The sequence below is a fragment of the Tamandua tetradactyla genome, chromosome 21 (genome assembly GCF_023851605.1).
Source record: "Tamandua tetradactyla isolate mTamTet1 chromosome 21, mTamTet1.pri, whole genome shotgun sequence".
Taxonomy (NCBI): domain Eukaryota; kingdom Metazoa; phylum Chordata; class Mammalia; order Pilosa; family Myrmecophagidae; genus Tamandua; species Tamandua tetradactyla.
The window spans coordinates 4156802-4170710 of record NC_135347.1 but is presented as its reverse complement, the minus strand read 5'-3'; the positions used below and the strand labels follow the sequence as shown (position 1 = coordinate 4170710).

Sequence of the window (13909 nt, the reverse complement as noted above, 5' to 3'; positions counted from 1 at the left end):
ATCCATTATCTCCTTTCTTTTCATCTGAAGAACTCCCTTTAACATTGCTTATAGTAGTAATGAACCCCTTCACCATTTATTTATTTGGAAATGTCTAGGTCTTAATCTTTCCCTTTTTTTTTATTTTTTGATTTTTATAAAGGGGATTTATTAAGTTACAATTTTACAGTTCTAAGAATATGAATATGTCCAAATTAAGGCATCAAAAAGAGGATACCTTCACTCAAGAAAGGCTGATCTTGTCAGTGAGTTCTCTGTCACATTGGAAGGGATATGGTGATGTCTGCTGTACTTCTTTCCAAGTTTCTTGTTTCAAACACCTCTCTCAGCTCCAAAATGCAGTAGCTTTCACTCTACACATTTGTATTTCCTTACTTAGTTTCTCTGGGACAGGCTCTGTGTTTCATCTCTTAGCTTAAGCTCTCCAAGCATCTGTGTCTTGGTCTCATCTCTCCATTCTCTCTGTCCATTCTTATAAAGACTCTAGTAAACTAATTAAAGCCCACTTTGAATGAGTAGGAGTGCATCTCCATGGAAACAATCTAATCAAGAGATACCATCCACAATTGGGTGGGTCACATCTTGATGGAAACAACAAAATCTAAAGGCCCCACCCAACAATAGGTCTGCCCCAAAAGAGAGGATTAAAAGAACATGGCTTCTCTGGGGTACACAACAGTTTCAAACCAGCGCAGTTAACACATACAAAAAGCACCTCATGGTGTTAGAAGCATGTTAAACTCTCAATAAATGCTGCTATTGTTTAGTCTTTTTTCTCCTTTGTATGCTCAGTGGTAGCAGAGTTCATAGTATTTAATAAATAAATGCTCAAACAGGTGAAAAAATCTTGCATTTGTTTTTCTGAGTCTAATCTTCCAATGATGAACTGCTTCTAATTGAACATATTAGTTCTGATTAAAAACTAGATTTTGATATGCAACAGAGCCACATTCAGTAAGATATCTGAAAAGTCTTGTTAAAATTGATTGTGGGTAGAGGGAAGTACACACCAGTATAGCAAAGAGAGAGAATCCACTGGATAAGCGCATGTAGAGATTCAGCTTCAGTATTCTGAATCTGCATTCAGAATGGATAATCCTCCAAATAATAGACCTGCTCTATGGCACAGACCCTCCAGTTTCTGCTGAAGCTGAGTATAGTTGCCATCTCCTCATCACTAAAGTTAAAGTCAAAGACCTGAAAGTTCTCAGCAATGCATTGAGCTGTCACAGACTTGGGAATCATGACCACATTCCTCGGCATATGGAACTGGATTAGAACATAGGCTGTGGTTTTTTTGTGCTTTGAAGCAATCTCCTTAATCTTGGTATCCTCCAGTAGTGAAGGTTCCCCTAGCATGGCCCAAGTTCTATCTGGAGAACCCAGGGGGCTGTAGGCAGTTTCTCCTACATGAGATATGGGTGACACTAATCTGGTAATGCACTGGTTTATGTTTCAGTCCAGGTTTGTTCAAAGGCTTTTCAATCTGGAAGTGGTTGATGTTGGAGATCACAATGGCTTTCACCGGCCCCTCGTCCACCAGCTCTTCCATTACCTCCCTGGCATCCAAAAATGTCATTTTACTGGGGAAAACATTGTCTTTATCATTTTAGGGAGCCCGTCCTTCCCAGCCTGTAATCCCTGTGGAAAATGAATAAGATAGATGCCCAGACAATTCAGTTTCAGATTCTTGAGGGTCTTATGTAAGGCTTCCTTCCCAAGGGGTCTCTCAAAGAACGTGCACCATAACTTGCTAATGATGAAGAGGTCCTCCTGCTTAACAGCCTCTTCTTGGATGGCTCCACCAACTTCATCTTCATTTAGGTCGACATAGGCACGGCTGATGTGATATCCTATGTCAATCACTGCCTCTTTGACTTTGCCTGGAGGAGACTTCCAGTTGCTGAGTCCCACAATGAGTATCTTCGCTTCGGTACAGAATTCCACAAAGGTGGCCATAGTTGATGCATAAACAGTTCTGAGCAATTTCCCTCATTTTTGAAAGATGTTCTTGCTGGATATAAAATTTTGATTGGCAATTGTTTTCTTTCAGCACTTTAAATATTTTATATCACTGCCTTCTTGTCTCCAGGATTTCCAATGAGAAGTTTGCACTTAACCATTTTGGAATTCCCTTGTACATAGTGCATTTCTTTTATCTTATATCTCTCAGAACTTTCTCTTTCTCCTTGGTTTTAGAAAATTTGATTACTATGTGTCTGGGCATGGGTGTCTTTGAGGTTATCCTTTTGGGGGTTTGTTGGGATTCCTTTTTGTTTTTTTTTAATTGACAAATTTTCACACGCATACAGTCCATATGTGGTATACAATAAATGGCTCAAAATATTACCACGTAGTTTTGTATTCATCACCATCATCATTTTTAGAACATTTGCATGACTCCAGAAAAAGAAGTAGAAAGAAAAAGCTCATATGTCCCATATTCTTTACCCCTCCCTCTCGTGTTGGGATTTTTAAAGGCACATATTCATGTATTTCATCAAATTAAGGAAGTTTTTGCCATTATTTTGTTAAATATTACTTCAGTACCTTTCTGTCTTTCTTTCACTGGGACTCCCCTAATGCTTATGTGAGTAGTTTTGATGGCATCCCACATTTTTCTTAGGCCCTGCATGTTTTTTCAAATTCTTTTCCTTTCTGCTCCTAAGTCTGAATCATTTCAGTTACCTTGCCCTTGAGATCACTGATTCTTTCTTCTGCCAGCTCCAGACAACCATTGAAACCCTTTAGGGAGTTTTCATTTCCCTTATTGTGTTTTTTTTTTAATTAATTAAAAAAAGTTTTTTAAGTACCAACAAACACCAAACAAATGCAAACATTCATAACTTTTGATCATTCTGTTATACATATATAATCAGTAATTCACAATATCATCACATAGTTGCATATTCATCATCATGATCATTTCTTGGAACATTTGTATCTATTCAGAAAAAGAAATAAAAAGAAAACAAAAAAATTCATACATACCATACCACCCACCCCTCCCCCTCTCCGATCACCAGCATTTCACTCTAAATTTATTTTAACATTTGTTCCCCCTGTTACTCATCTTTATTCCGTATGTTTTACTCATGTGTTGATAAGGTAGATAAAAGGAGCATCAGACCCAAGGTTTTCACAATCACACAGTCACATTGTGAAAGCTATATCATTTTACAATCATCTTCAAGAAACATGGCTGCTGGAACACAGCTCCACATTTTCAGGCAGTTCCCTCCAGCCTCTCCACTACATCTTGACCAACAAGGTGATAGCTATTTAATGTGTAAGAATAACCTCCAGGATAACCTCTCGACTCTGATTGGAATCTCTCAGCCATTGACACTTTATTTTGTATCATTTCACTCTTCCCCGTTTTGGTTGAGAAGGTTTTCTCAATCCCTGATTCTGAGTCTCAGCTCATTCTAGGGGTTTTCTCAATCCCTTGATGCTGAGTCTCAGCTCATCTAGGATTTCTGTCCCATGTTGCCAGGAGGGTACACACCCCTGGGAGTCATGTCCCACGTAGACAGGGGGAAAGGTGGTGAGTTTGCTTGTTGTGTTGGCTGGAGAGAAAGGCCATATCTGAGGAACAAAAGAGGTTCTCTCGGGGGTGACTCTTAGGCCGAATTTTAAGTAGGCTTGACCTATTCTTTGTGGGGTTAAGTTTCATATGAACAAATCCCAAGATTGGGGGCTCAGCTTATAGATTTGATTGTCCACACTGCTTCTGAAAATATCAAGAATTCAACTTGGGGAAGTTGAATTTTCCCCCTTTCTCACCATTTCCCAAAGGGGACTTTGCAAATACTTTTTTATTCACTGTTCATATCAATCTGGGATTTATTGGGACTTCACTTTGGACAAACCAACAAAATCTCGCGTCCTACTCGAGGTTCCCTGTACTTGTGGTGTTCAGTTAAGCTGTCTACATAAGTTATATTAGGAAATGCACTAGTCAAAATATAAATTTTGTACCAAATAAACATTTTTTGCTTTAGTCAAATTTTAAAATATTAATTATCATCTATTTTCAGCACCCAGCAGTAACGACATTCCTTTGTCCTTCTTCATGCAAAATTTTTTTTTTAATTTGTACATTTAGTCACTATCATTATACACTCTAGGCATTCCTGGATTATACCACCTCAGTCATTATTGTCTTTCTTTCTGATTTCGTTTGTGCCCCTAGCCCTCCTCCCTCTATCATTCTCACATTCAGCTTCATTCAGTGTTTTAACATAATTGTATTACAGTTAGGTAGTATTGTGCTGTCCATTTCTGAGTTTTCACATTCAGTTCTGTTCCACAATCTATATCCCTTCGGCTCTAATTACCCAATATCTTACCCTATTCCTACCTCCTATTGGTCTCTGTTACCAATGAAATTCTCCCAGTTTATTCACTAATGTCAGTTCATATCAGTGAGACCATACAGTAAATGTCCTTTTGCTTCTGGCTAATCTCATTCAGCATAGTGTCCTTAAGGTCCATCCATGTTGTTACATACTTCATAACTTTATTCTGTGTTACAGCTGCATAATATTCCATTGTATATATATATATATATATATATATATACCACAGTTTGTTTAACCACTTGTCTGTTGATGGACATTTTGGCTGTTTTCATCTCTTCGCAATTGTAAATAATGCTGCTATAAATATTGGTGTGCAAATGTCTGCTAGTGGCCTTGCCCTCATGTCTTCTGGGTAGATACCTAGCAATGGTATTGCTGGGTCATATGGCAATTCTATATTTAGCTTTTTGAGGAAACACCAAACTGCCTTCCACAGTGGTTGTTCCATTTGACATTCCCACCAACAATGGATAAGTGTGGCTCTTTCTCCACATCCTCTCCAGCATTTGTCACTTTCTCTTTTATTGATAATGACCATTCTGGTGGGTGTGAGATGATATCTCAATGTGGTTTTGATTTCCATTTCTCTAATAGCCAGGGAAGTTGGACATCTCTTCATGTGCCTTTTGGCCATTTGTATTTCCTCTTCTGAGAAGTCTCTGGTCAAGTCTTTTCCCCACTTTGTAATTGGGTTGGCTGTCTTTTTGTTGTTGAGTTGAAAAATCTCTTTATAAATTCTGGATGCTAGACCTTTATCTGATGTATCATTTCCAAATATTGTTTCCCATTGCGTAGGCTGCCTTTTTACTTTCTTGACGAAGTTCTTTGATGCTCAAAAGTGTTTAATTTTGAGGGGTTTCCATTTCTTTCTTTCTTTCTTCAATGCTCTTGCTTTGGGTGTAAGGTCTAGGAAAATGCCTCCTAGTATAAGATTTATAAGATATTTCCCTACATTTTCTTCTAACAGTTTTATGTTCTAAGATCTAATGTTTAGGTCTTTGATCCATTTTGCATTAATTTTTGTATAGGATGTGAGATATGGGTCCTCTTTCATTCTTTTGCATATGGATATCAAGTTCTCTAGGCACCATTTATTGAAGAGACTGTTCTGTCCCAGGTACGTTGATTTGACTGCCTTATCACAGATCAATTGTCTATAGATGACACTATATTCTATTCCATTGGTCAGTATATCTACCTTTCTGCCAGTACCATGCTGTTTTGACCACTGTAGCTTCATAATATGCCTTAAAGTCAGATAGCATGAGACCTTTGACTTCATTTTTTCTTTTCTCAGGATACTTTTAGCTATTCGGGGCACCCTGCCCTTCCAGATAAATTTGGTTATTGGGTTTTTCTATTTCTGATAAGCAAGTTGTTGGGATTTTAATTGATATTGCATTGAATCTGTCCATCAATTTAGGTAGAATTGACATCTTAATTATATTTAGTCTTGCAATCCATGAACACGGTATGCCCTTCCATCTATTTAGGTCTTCTGTGATTTTTTTTTAAAACAATTTCTTGTAGTTTTCTTTGTATAGGTCTTTTGTCTCCTTAGTTAAGTTTATTCCTAAATATTTTATTCTTTCATTGCAATTGTAAGTGGAATTCTTTTCTTGACTTCCCCCTCAGATTGCTCATTACTAGTGCATAGAAACACTACAGATTTTTGAGTGTTGATCTTGTAACCTGCTACTTTGCTATACTCATTTATTAGCTCTAGTAGTTTTGCTGTGGATTTTTCATGGTTTTCAACATATAGTATCATATCATCTGCAAACAGTGAGAGTTTTACCTCTTCTTTTCCAATTTTGATGCCTTGTATTTTTTTTTTCTTGTCTAATTGCTCTGGCCAGAACTTCCAACACAATGCTGAATAGCAGTGGTGATAGTGGGCGTCCTTGTCTTGTTCCTGATCTTGGGGGAAAGTTTTCAGTTTTTCCCCATTGAAGATGGTGTTAGCTGTGGGTTTTTCATATATTCCCTTTATCATTTTGAGGAAGTTCCCTTCTATTCCTATCTTTGAAGTGTTTTCAACAGGAAAGGATGTTGAATTTTGTCAGATGCCTTTTCTGCATCAGTTGAGATGATCATGTGGTTTTTCTGCTTTGATTTGTTGATATGATGTATTACATTAATTGATTTTCTTATGTTGAACCATCCTTGCATACCTGGGATGAATCCTACTTGGTCATGATATATAATTCTTTTAATATGTTGCTGGATTCAATTTGCTAGAATTTTGTTGAAGATTTTTACATCTATATTCATTAGAGAGATTGGTCTGTAGTTTTCTTTTTTTGTAGTATCTTTGTGTGGCTTTGGTATGATGGTGATGTTGGCTTCATAGAATGAGTTAGGCAGCTTTCCTTCCTCTTCAATTTTTTTGAAGTGTTTGAGCAGGATTGGTACTAATTCTTTCTTGAATGTTTGGTAGAATTCACCTGAGAAGCCACCTAGTCCTGGACTTTTCTTTTGGGGGAGCTTCTTAATGACTGATTTAATTTCTTTACTTGTGATTGGTTTGTTGAGGTCATCTATTTCTTCTTGAGTCAAAATTGGTTGTTCATGCCTTTCTACAAAGGTGTCCATTTCATCTACATTGTCATGTTTATTAGCATAAAGTTGTTCATAGTATCCTCTCATTACTTCCTTTATTTCTGTGGGGTCAGTGGTTATGTCTCCCCTTCCATTTCTGATTTTATTTATTTGCAACCTCTCTCTCCTTCTTTTTGTCAATCTTGCTAAGGGCCCATCAATCTTATTGATTTTCTCATATAAATAGCTTCTGGGTTTTTAAAAATTTTCTCAAGTGTTTTCATGCTCTCAATTTGATTTATTTCTGCTCTAATCTTCATTATTTCTTTCTTTTTGCTTGATTTGGGGTTAGTTTGCTGTTCTTTCTCTACTTCTTCCAAGTGGACAGTTAATTCCTCGATTTTTGCCCTGTCTTCTTTTTTGATATAGGCATTTAGGGCAATAAATTTCCCTCTTATCACTCCCTTTGCTGTATCCCATAGGTTTTAATATGTTGTGTTTCCATTTTCATTTGTCTTGAGATATTTGCTGATTTCTCTTGTAATTTCTTCCTTGACACAGTGGTTATTTAAGAGAGTGTTGTTGAGCCTCCATATTTTTGTGAATTTTCTGGCACTCTGCCTATTATTGATTTCCAATTTCATTCCTTTATGATCTGAGAAAGTGTTTTGTATGATTTCAATCTTTTAAAATTTATTGAGACTTGCTTTGTGACCCAGCATATGGTCTATCCTTGAGAATGATCCATGAGCACTTGAGAAAAAGCTGTATCCTGCTCTTGTGGGGTTTAATGTTCTATAAATGTCTGTTAAGTCTAGCTCATTTATTGTAATATTCAAATTCTCTGATTCTTTATTGATCCTCTGTCTAGATGTTCTGTCCATTGATGAGAGTGTGGAATTGAAGTTTCCAACTCTTATGGTAGATGTGTCTATTTATCTTTTCAGGGTTTGCCTTATGTATTTTGGAGCATTCTGCCTCAGTGCATAAATAGTTATGATTGTTATGTCTTCTTATTCAATTGTTTCTTTTATTAATACATAGTGTCCTTCTTTGTCTCTTTTAATAGTTTTACATTTGAAATCTAATTTGTTGGATATTAGTATAGCTACTCCTTCTCTTTTCTGATTGTTATTTGCATGAAATATCTTTTTCCAACCTTGCACTTTCAACTTATGTTTATCCTTGGGTCTAAGATGTGTTTCCTGTAGACAGCATATAGATGGGTCCTGTTTTGTAATCCATTCTGCCAGTCTATGTCTTCTGATTGGGGAGTTTAATCCATTAACGTTTAGTGTTATTACTGTAAGAGCAGTACTTACTTCTACCATTTTGCCTTTTGGGTTTTATAAGTCATATCTAATTTTTCTTCTTTTTACCTTTACTGATAGTCTTCCTTTCCACACTCTTCTCCACACCTCTCTCTTCTGTCTTTTTGTATCTGCCTCTAGTGCTCCCTTTAATATTCTTGCAGAGTCAGTCTCTTGGTCACAAATTCTCTTGGTGACTTTTTTGTCTGAAAATGTTTTAATTTCCTCCTCATTTTTGAAGGATAATTTTGCTGCATATAGAATTCTTGGTTGGCAGTTTTTCTCTTTTAGTAACTTAAATAAATCATATTACACTCTTCTCACCTCCGTGGTTTCTGCTGAGAAATCTACACATAGTCTTATTGGGCTTCCCCTGTATGTGGTGGATTGCTTTTCTCTTTCTGCTTTCAAGATTCTCTATTTCTCTTTGACCTCTGACATTCTGATTACTAAGTGTCTTGGAGTACGTCTATTTGAATCTATTCTCTTGGGAATATGCACTTCTTGGATCTGTAGTTTTAAGTCATTCATAAGAGTTGGGAAATTTTCAGTGATAATTTCCTCTATTAGTTTTTCTCCTCCTTTTCTCTTCTCTTCTCCTTCTGGGACACCCATAACACATATATTCGTGCACTTCATATTGTCATTCAAGTCCTTGAGTCCCTGCTCATATTTTTCTATTTTGTCCCTATATATTTTTTTGCTTGTTGTATTTCAGATGTTCCATTCTCCAGTTCACTAATCCTATCTTCTGCCTCTCGAAATCTAACATTATAGATTTTTTTCATCTCTTCTACTGTGCCTTTCATTTCCATAAGTTCCGTGATTTGTTTCTTCAGACTTTATTTCTTCTTTTTCTTCATTCCTTGCCTTATTTGTATCCTCCCTCAATTCATTGATTTGATTTTTGATAAGGTTTTCCTTGTCTGTTCGTACATTCTGAATTAGTTGTTTCAACTCTTGTAAATCATTTGAACTGTTGGTTTGTTCCTTTGACTGGGCCATATCTTCAATTTTCCTAGTGTGATTTGTTATTTTTGCTGGTGTCTAGTCACTTAATTACCATAATTATTCTGGAGATTGTTTTCACTTCTTTTACCTAGGGTTTTCTTGCTGGGTGAATTTGTTGTCTGTCTGTTCTTTGACATTCAGTTCAGCTTTTTCTGGACCACTAGTTTAGGTTTTGTTTAACAGAGAAGAATTTTTCAGTTCTTGTTTTCTTGTTTCTTGCCCTGCTTGTATGGTGCCTTCCTCCCACCCCCACCCTTAGGAGGGTCTACGTAAGTATTATAGACCCCAGCTGGATTTTCCCAGACCAAACTGGCCTCCTATCTGGAGTAAAGAGTCACCTGCATCAGTTTTCCCTGAGGGTGAGACCCAGCAGGTTGAAAGACTTTCCTGTGAAGTCTCTGGCTCTGTTTTTCTTATCCTGCCCAGTATGTGGTGCTTGTCTGCTTGCAGGTCTCACCAGCATAAGATGATGCAGTACCCTTAACTTTGGCAGACTCTCCCTGCTGCGGGCATGGTGGAGACAGAGGACAGGCTGGTTTTAATGGCTTCAAATTACCAAGCCCTGGGGTATGAATTCCTTGAGGGAGAGATTCCACATGAGTTCGGCCTCACCCCTTCCCTGGGGAAGGCACTGGCTCCAGACAGGCTCTCAAAGAATCTTATTTCTGCCTATGCCTGGGGCAGTTTCAGCTTGAGAATCCCTGCCACTGTATCAAAGGCAGCCAAGCCTCCATAGAAACACAGCCACAAAAACCTGTTTCTTTTTTTTTTTCTTTTTCTGTCAGCCCTGCCCACTTAGCACCAGGGCAAAAATCAGTGACCTCAGCTTTGACCAGGTTCACCTGAGCTGGGGGCCTATTTTTAGTTGTCAGAGTTTGTGAATTAATTCCACACTTGAAGCTTAGTTGCACTCAGCCCCTGCTGCTGGTAAAGACCCTTTCCCTTCTCTCCTGTGAAGCTACCTGTGGGGGAGGGGCACTGGCTGCTGCAGCTTGGGAACTCATGGTTCTGGGGGGGCTTGCAGCAGGTCCAGCTGGTCCAAACTGGGGTACTGTGTGTCTTGTCACTGACATGGCCCCAGAAGCTGTTCTTTACTGTTCCTGGTTATTTAGTAGTTGTTCTGGAGGACGAACTAAATCCCACACCTTGCTAAGCTGCCATCTTGGCTCCTCCAGCTCCTTATTGTGGTCTTAACTCTAATATTTCTCTTTGGTTCCTATTTAGAATCTTAAGGATTTTCACATCCATTATTTTTGTCACAAATTTTATTCCTTTCTCAATGTTTTCACTTATGTCCTTGAGCATATTTAGGATCATTTTTTCCAAGTCTTTGTCTGGTATGTCCAATGTCTGATCCTCTTTATCCATGATTTCTGGATTTTTATTGTTCCTTTAGATGGGCCATCATTTTCTGTTTCTTTGTTTGTCCTGTAATCTTTTGTTTTCTTCTGCACATTTTAAGTATAGAATTAAAATGTGCTCTGGGATTTCATCCTTGTACTGTCTGTTCCTTAAGTTTATATCCAGGCAATGCTATAACAGAGATTTTCTAGGGTGTTAGAAGCCAACCAAAACAAGCAAACCAAAGCAAAAGATGTCTTTCACAGTCTTTGCAAATTGCTCTGCTTTGGCTGGTGATTCCCTTCAGAGCTTGGCTCTTCCATACAAGATCAATCCCACATGAGTCTTTGTCTTAACTGAGCCTGCATGGAGCCATCGAGCTTGCCTCTTCCTGGGCTTGTGCTTGCTGGTGGTCTTTGGACCAACTTGAAATAGATTGTCACTGCCTTCTGAGTGTGCCATTGTATGACAATGCAGATACTCCTTTGCCCCAAGTTGCTTCAACTTAATTGTTTCTTATGTTGCTTTAAGCTGCTTTTCTGCTTTCAGGATAAATTCTGGGAAGGCAAGCCCAAGACAAATCCCCTAATTTAGTCTTTCAGACCCCCCTCCCCAGTATATTTGCACTGACATACAGGCACCCCAGCATGTGCATAATGAATGCTCTGTTCCCTCTAAAAGAGGACCATGAACCCACAATGAGAACACTGTACTGGGCAAAGGCTGGGAGACAGGCCAGAAAGGGTGCCAGGAATTTCTCCAATGGCTTTGAAGCTGCTTTTTGCTTGATTTGTCAATCACCCAGTTACTTATGCCCATTAACTGTTTTCTGTAGTTTTGAGGAAGGGTACTCTCTTTAGGATTATTCTGCTGCCTTTCCCTAAAGGATGTTGGAACAGTGGTCACTCTCAGAGCAGGACCCCCAAAATCTGAAGTAGCTGATTGAAAGCAGTGTTCAGACCACACTCCCTCTCTCCCCTGGAGTTTGGAAGATTAAGTCTTTATATCCTACCCTAGCACCAATGGGGAGCATCAAGTACCTAGGCTACAGTCCTCATTGCTGCCTGCCATGAGGCTTGGGAATGGGGGGTAGTAGAAGCAGTAGAGAGGGTGAAATGCACTGGAATTTACCACAATTTACCAACCTCTTCCTTCAGTTCTTCCTTGCATGCTGCACAGTGTTCCTCTGAATTCCAGAGCTTCAAAATAGTTGATTCAGTCAGTTCCTGCCAGTTCAATGGTTGCTTTGTTAGAGGGACTAATTACTGCAGCTACTTATTGTGCTATCTTCCCTCAATCCGTATCTACTATTTTTAATTCTGGGGAACATTTTCTTGTTCTCTGATAGCTTCTGTCATAGCAACTTCTGCTTTAATATTATTACATTCTTTCATTTTATTTATTTATTTGTTTGTTTGTTATTTATTTTAACATGAGCAAGCACCAGGAAGTGAACCTAGATCTCCAGCATGGCAGGTGAGAACTCTGACTACTGAGCCACCATGTCCTGCCCTTATTTTATTTTTAATGATACAATATTCTCTCAAATCTGTAATGATACCAAGATTTTTTTTTTAATTTTCTTCTGTATAGTGAATTTTCTTTGATTCTTCTGGGGTCATGTCATGGTCAGGTTCATGTGTTAACTTGGCCAGGTGGTGGTGCCTGGTTGTCTGGTTAGGCAAGCGCTGGCCTGTCTGTTGCTATGAGGACATTTTCATGGACTTAAATCATGATCACATTGGCTGTGTCCACAGCTGACTGTATTTGTAGTCAGGTAAGGGGAATGTCTTCTCAGTGAGTGATGCTTAATCTAATCATCAGAGGGCTTTTAAGGAGGATTCAGAAGAGACAGCCACTCTTCCTGCTTCAGCCAGCAAGCCTCTCCTGTGGAGTTCATCCGGACCCTTCATTGGAGTTGCCAGTTTCACAGCCTGCACTGTGGATTTTGGACTCTTCCATTCCCATGGTTGTACAGCCAGCCTCTCCTGAGAGTTCACTGAGGAATTTCATCAGAGTTACCAGCTTGTGACCTGCCCTACAGACCTTGGACTCCACATTCCCACTGTTATGTGAGACACTTTTATAAATTTCATGTCTATGGTTATCTCCTGTTGATTCTGTTTCTCTAGAGAACTCTAGCTAATACAGGTCACTCGTTCTGTTTGTTTCCTCTGGTTTTTTTTTTTATTTCTTTGTTTATACATCCATGAGGAAGACATCAATACTTAGTCCAGATTTGACTTCTGATGCTCTGAGTCCCTTTTATTCACACCTCCCTAATGATTCAAAAAGTCTTCAGTTCAATTCACCATGGTTTTATGTGAAGGAGGTAAGTGATGGAAAGGGAGGATTCAATGACTTTACCTATGTCTTTAATTATTTTCCATATTTTTATATATATATATATATCAGAATTACCTTCCAGACATTTCCACTTGGATGGAGGGGCCTTAAACTTAATATGCCCAGACTAAATTAATCATTATCCCACTTCTCTTAGTTGCCTTCTCTTCTTCCTCCTTTTCCCATATGTGTCTTTTCAGTGAATGGCATGACCATCCACTCATTTACCCCAGCCAGAAATCTGGGTGTCTTGCTTTGCTATTTTCTACCTCATCCTATTCATCTAATCAGCCATCTAATTCTGTTCATTCAGCATCTGGAATATCACTCAGATCTGTATTTCTTTTTATTTTTTTATCTCCATTTTTCTACCATGCATTTCCTAACCATTATAATCACCTTCTTGAACGATTGCCACAAGACTTTACCTGGCCTTTCTGTTTTTGGTTGTACACACTCAGAACTTTCTCCATTCTGTAGTCTCAGTGACCTTCTAAAATGAAAATCTGATTATATCATTGCAAATTTATCACTGCCTCTTTAAATGGGTGCCCATTCATCTCTGGGTAAAGTCTAAGGTTCTTAGTCTGGTTTGCAAAATATAATATGTTTATTCAGCTGATATCTGACCATGGTCCACCTCACCTTCTATAACTTAGTCATACTAAGCCTTTTCTAGGACCCAGGATGTGTTTGCTCTGTTACTTCTGATACCATTATTGAAGAGTTTCGCAGTTGAAGAATGCTGAGGAAGGAGGCAAAAATAAGCTAATGTTATAAGAAAAAGGTGAAGAGAGAATGTCAAAGTAGGGTGGAATAATCATTAGTGTCAAATGCAACAGAGAGGGCAAGTAAAATAAGGTCGAAAAAGTGCCTGTTGGTTTTTAAAAAAATGGAATCCATTATATATAAGAAAAAATTGTATTGTTAAATTGGGACCTCTGATCAGAAACTGTTTTATTTTTAAAATTAATTGTAAGGGTTTCTATCTTAACA

At 38.3% G+C, this 13909-nt stretch overlaps 1 pseudogene; it reads right to left on the bottom strand.

Moving 5' to 3' along the window:
- Positions 1-1083: 1083 nt before the first annotated feature.
- Positions 1084-1959, bottom strand: LOC143665255 (aldo-keto reductase family 1 member B10 pseudogene; annotated as a pseudogene).
- Positions 1960-13909: the final 11950 nt, after the last annotated feature.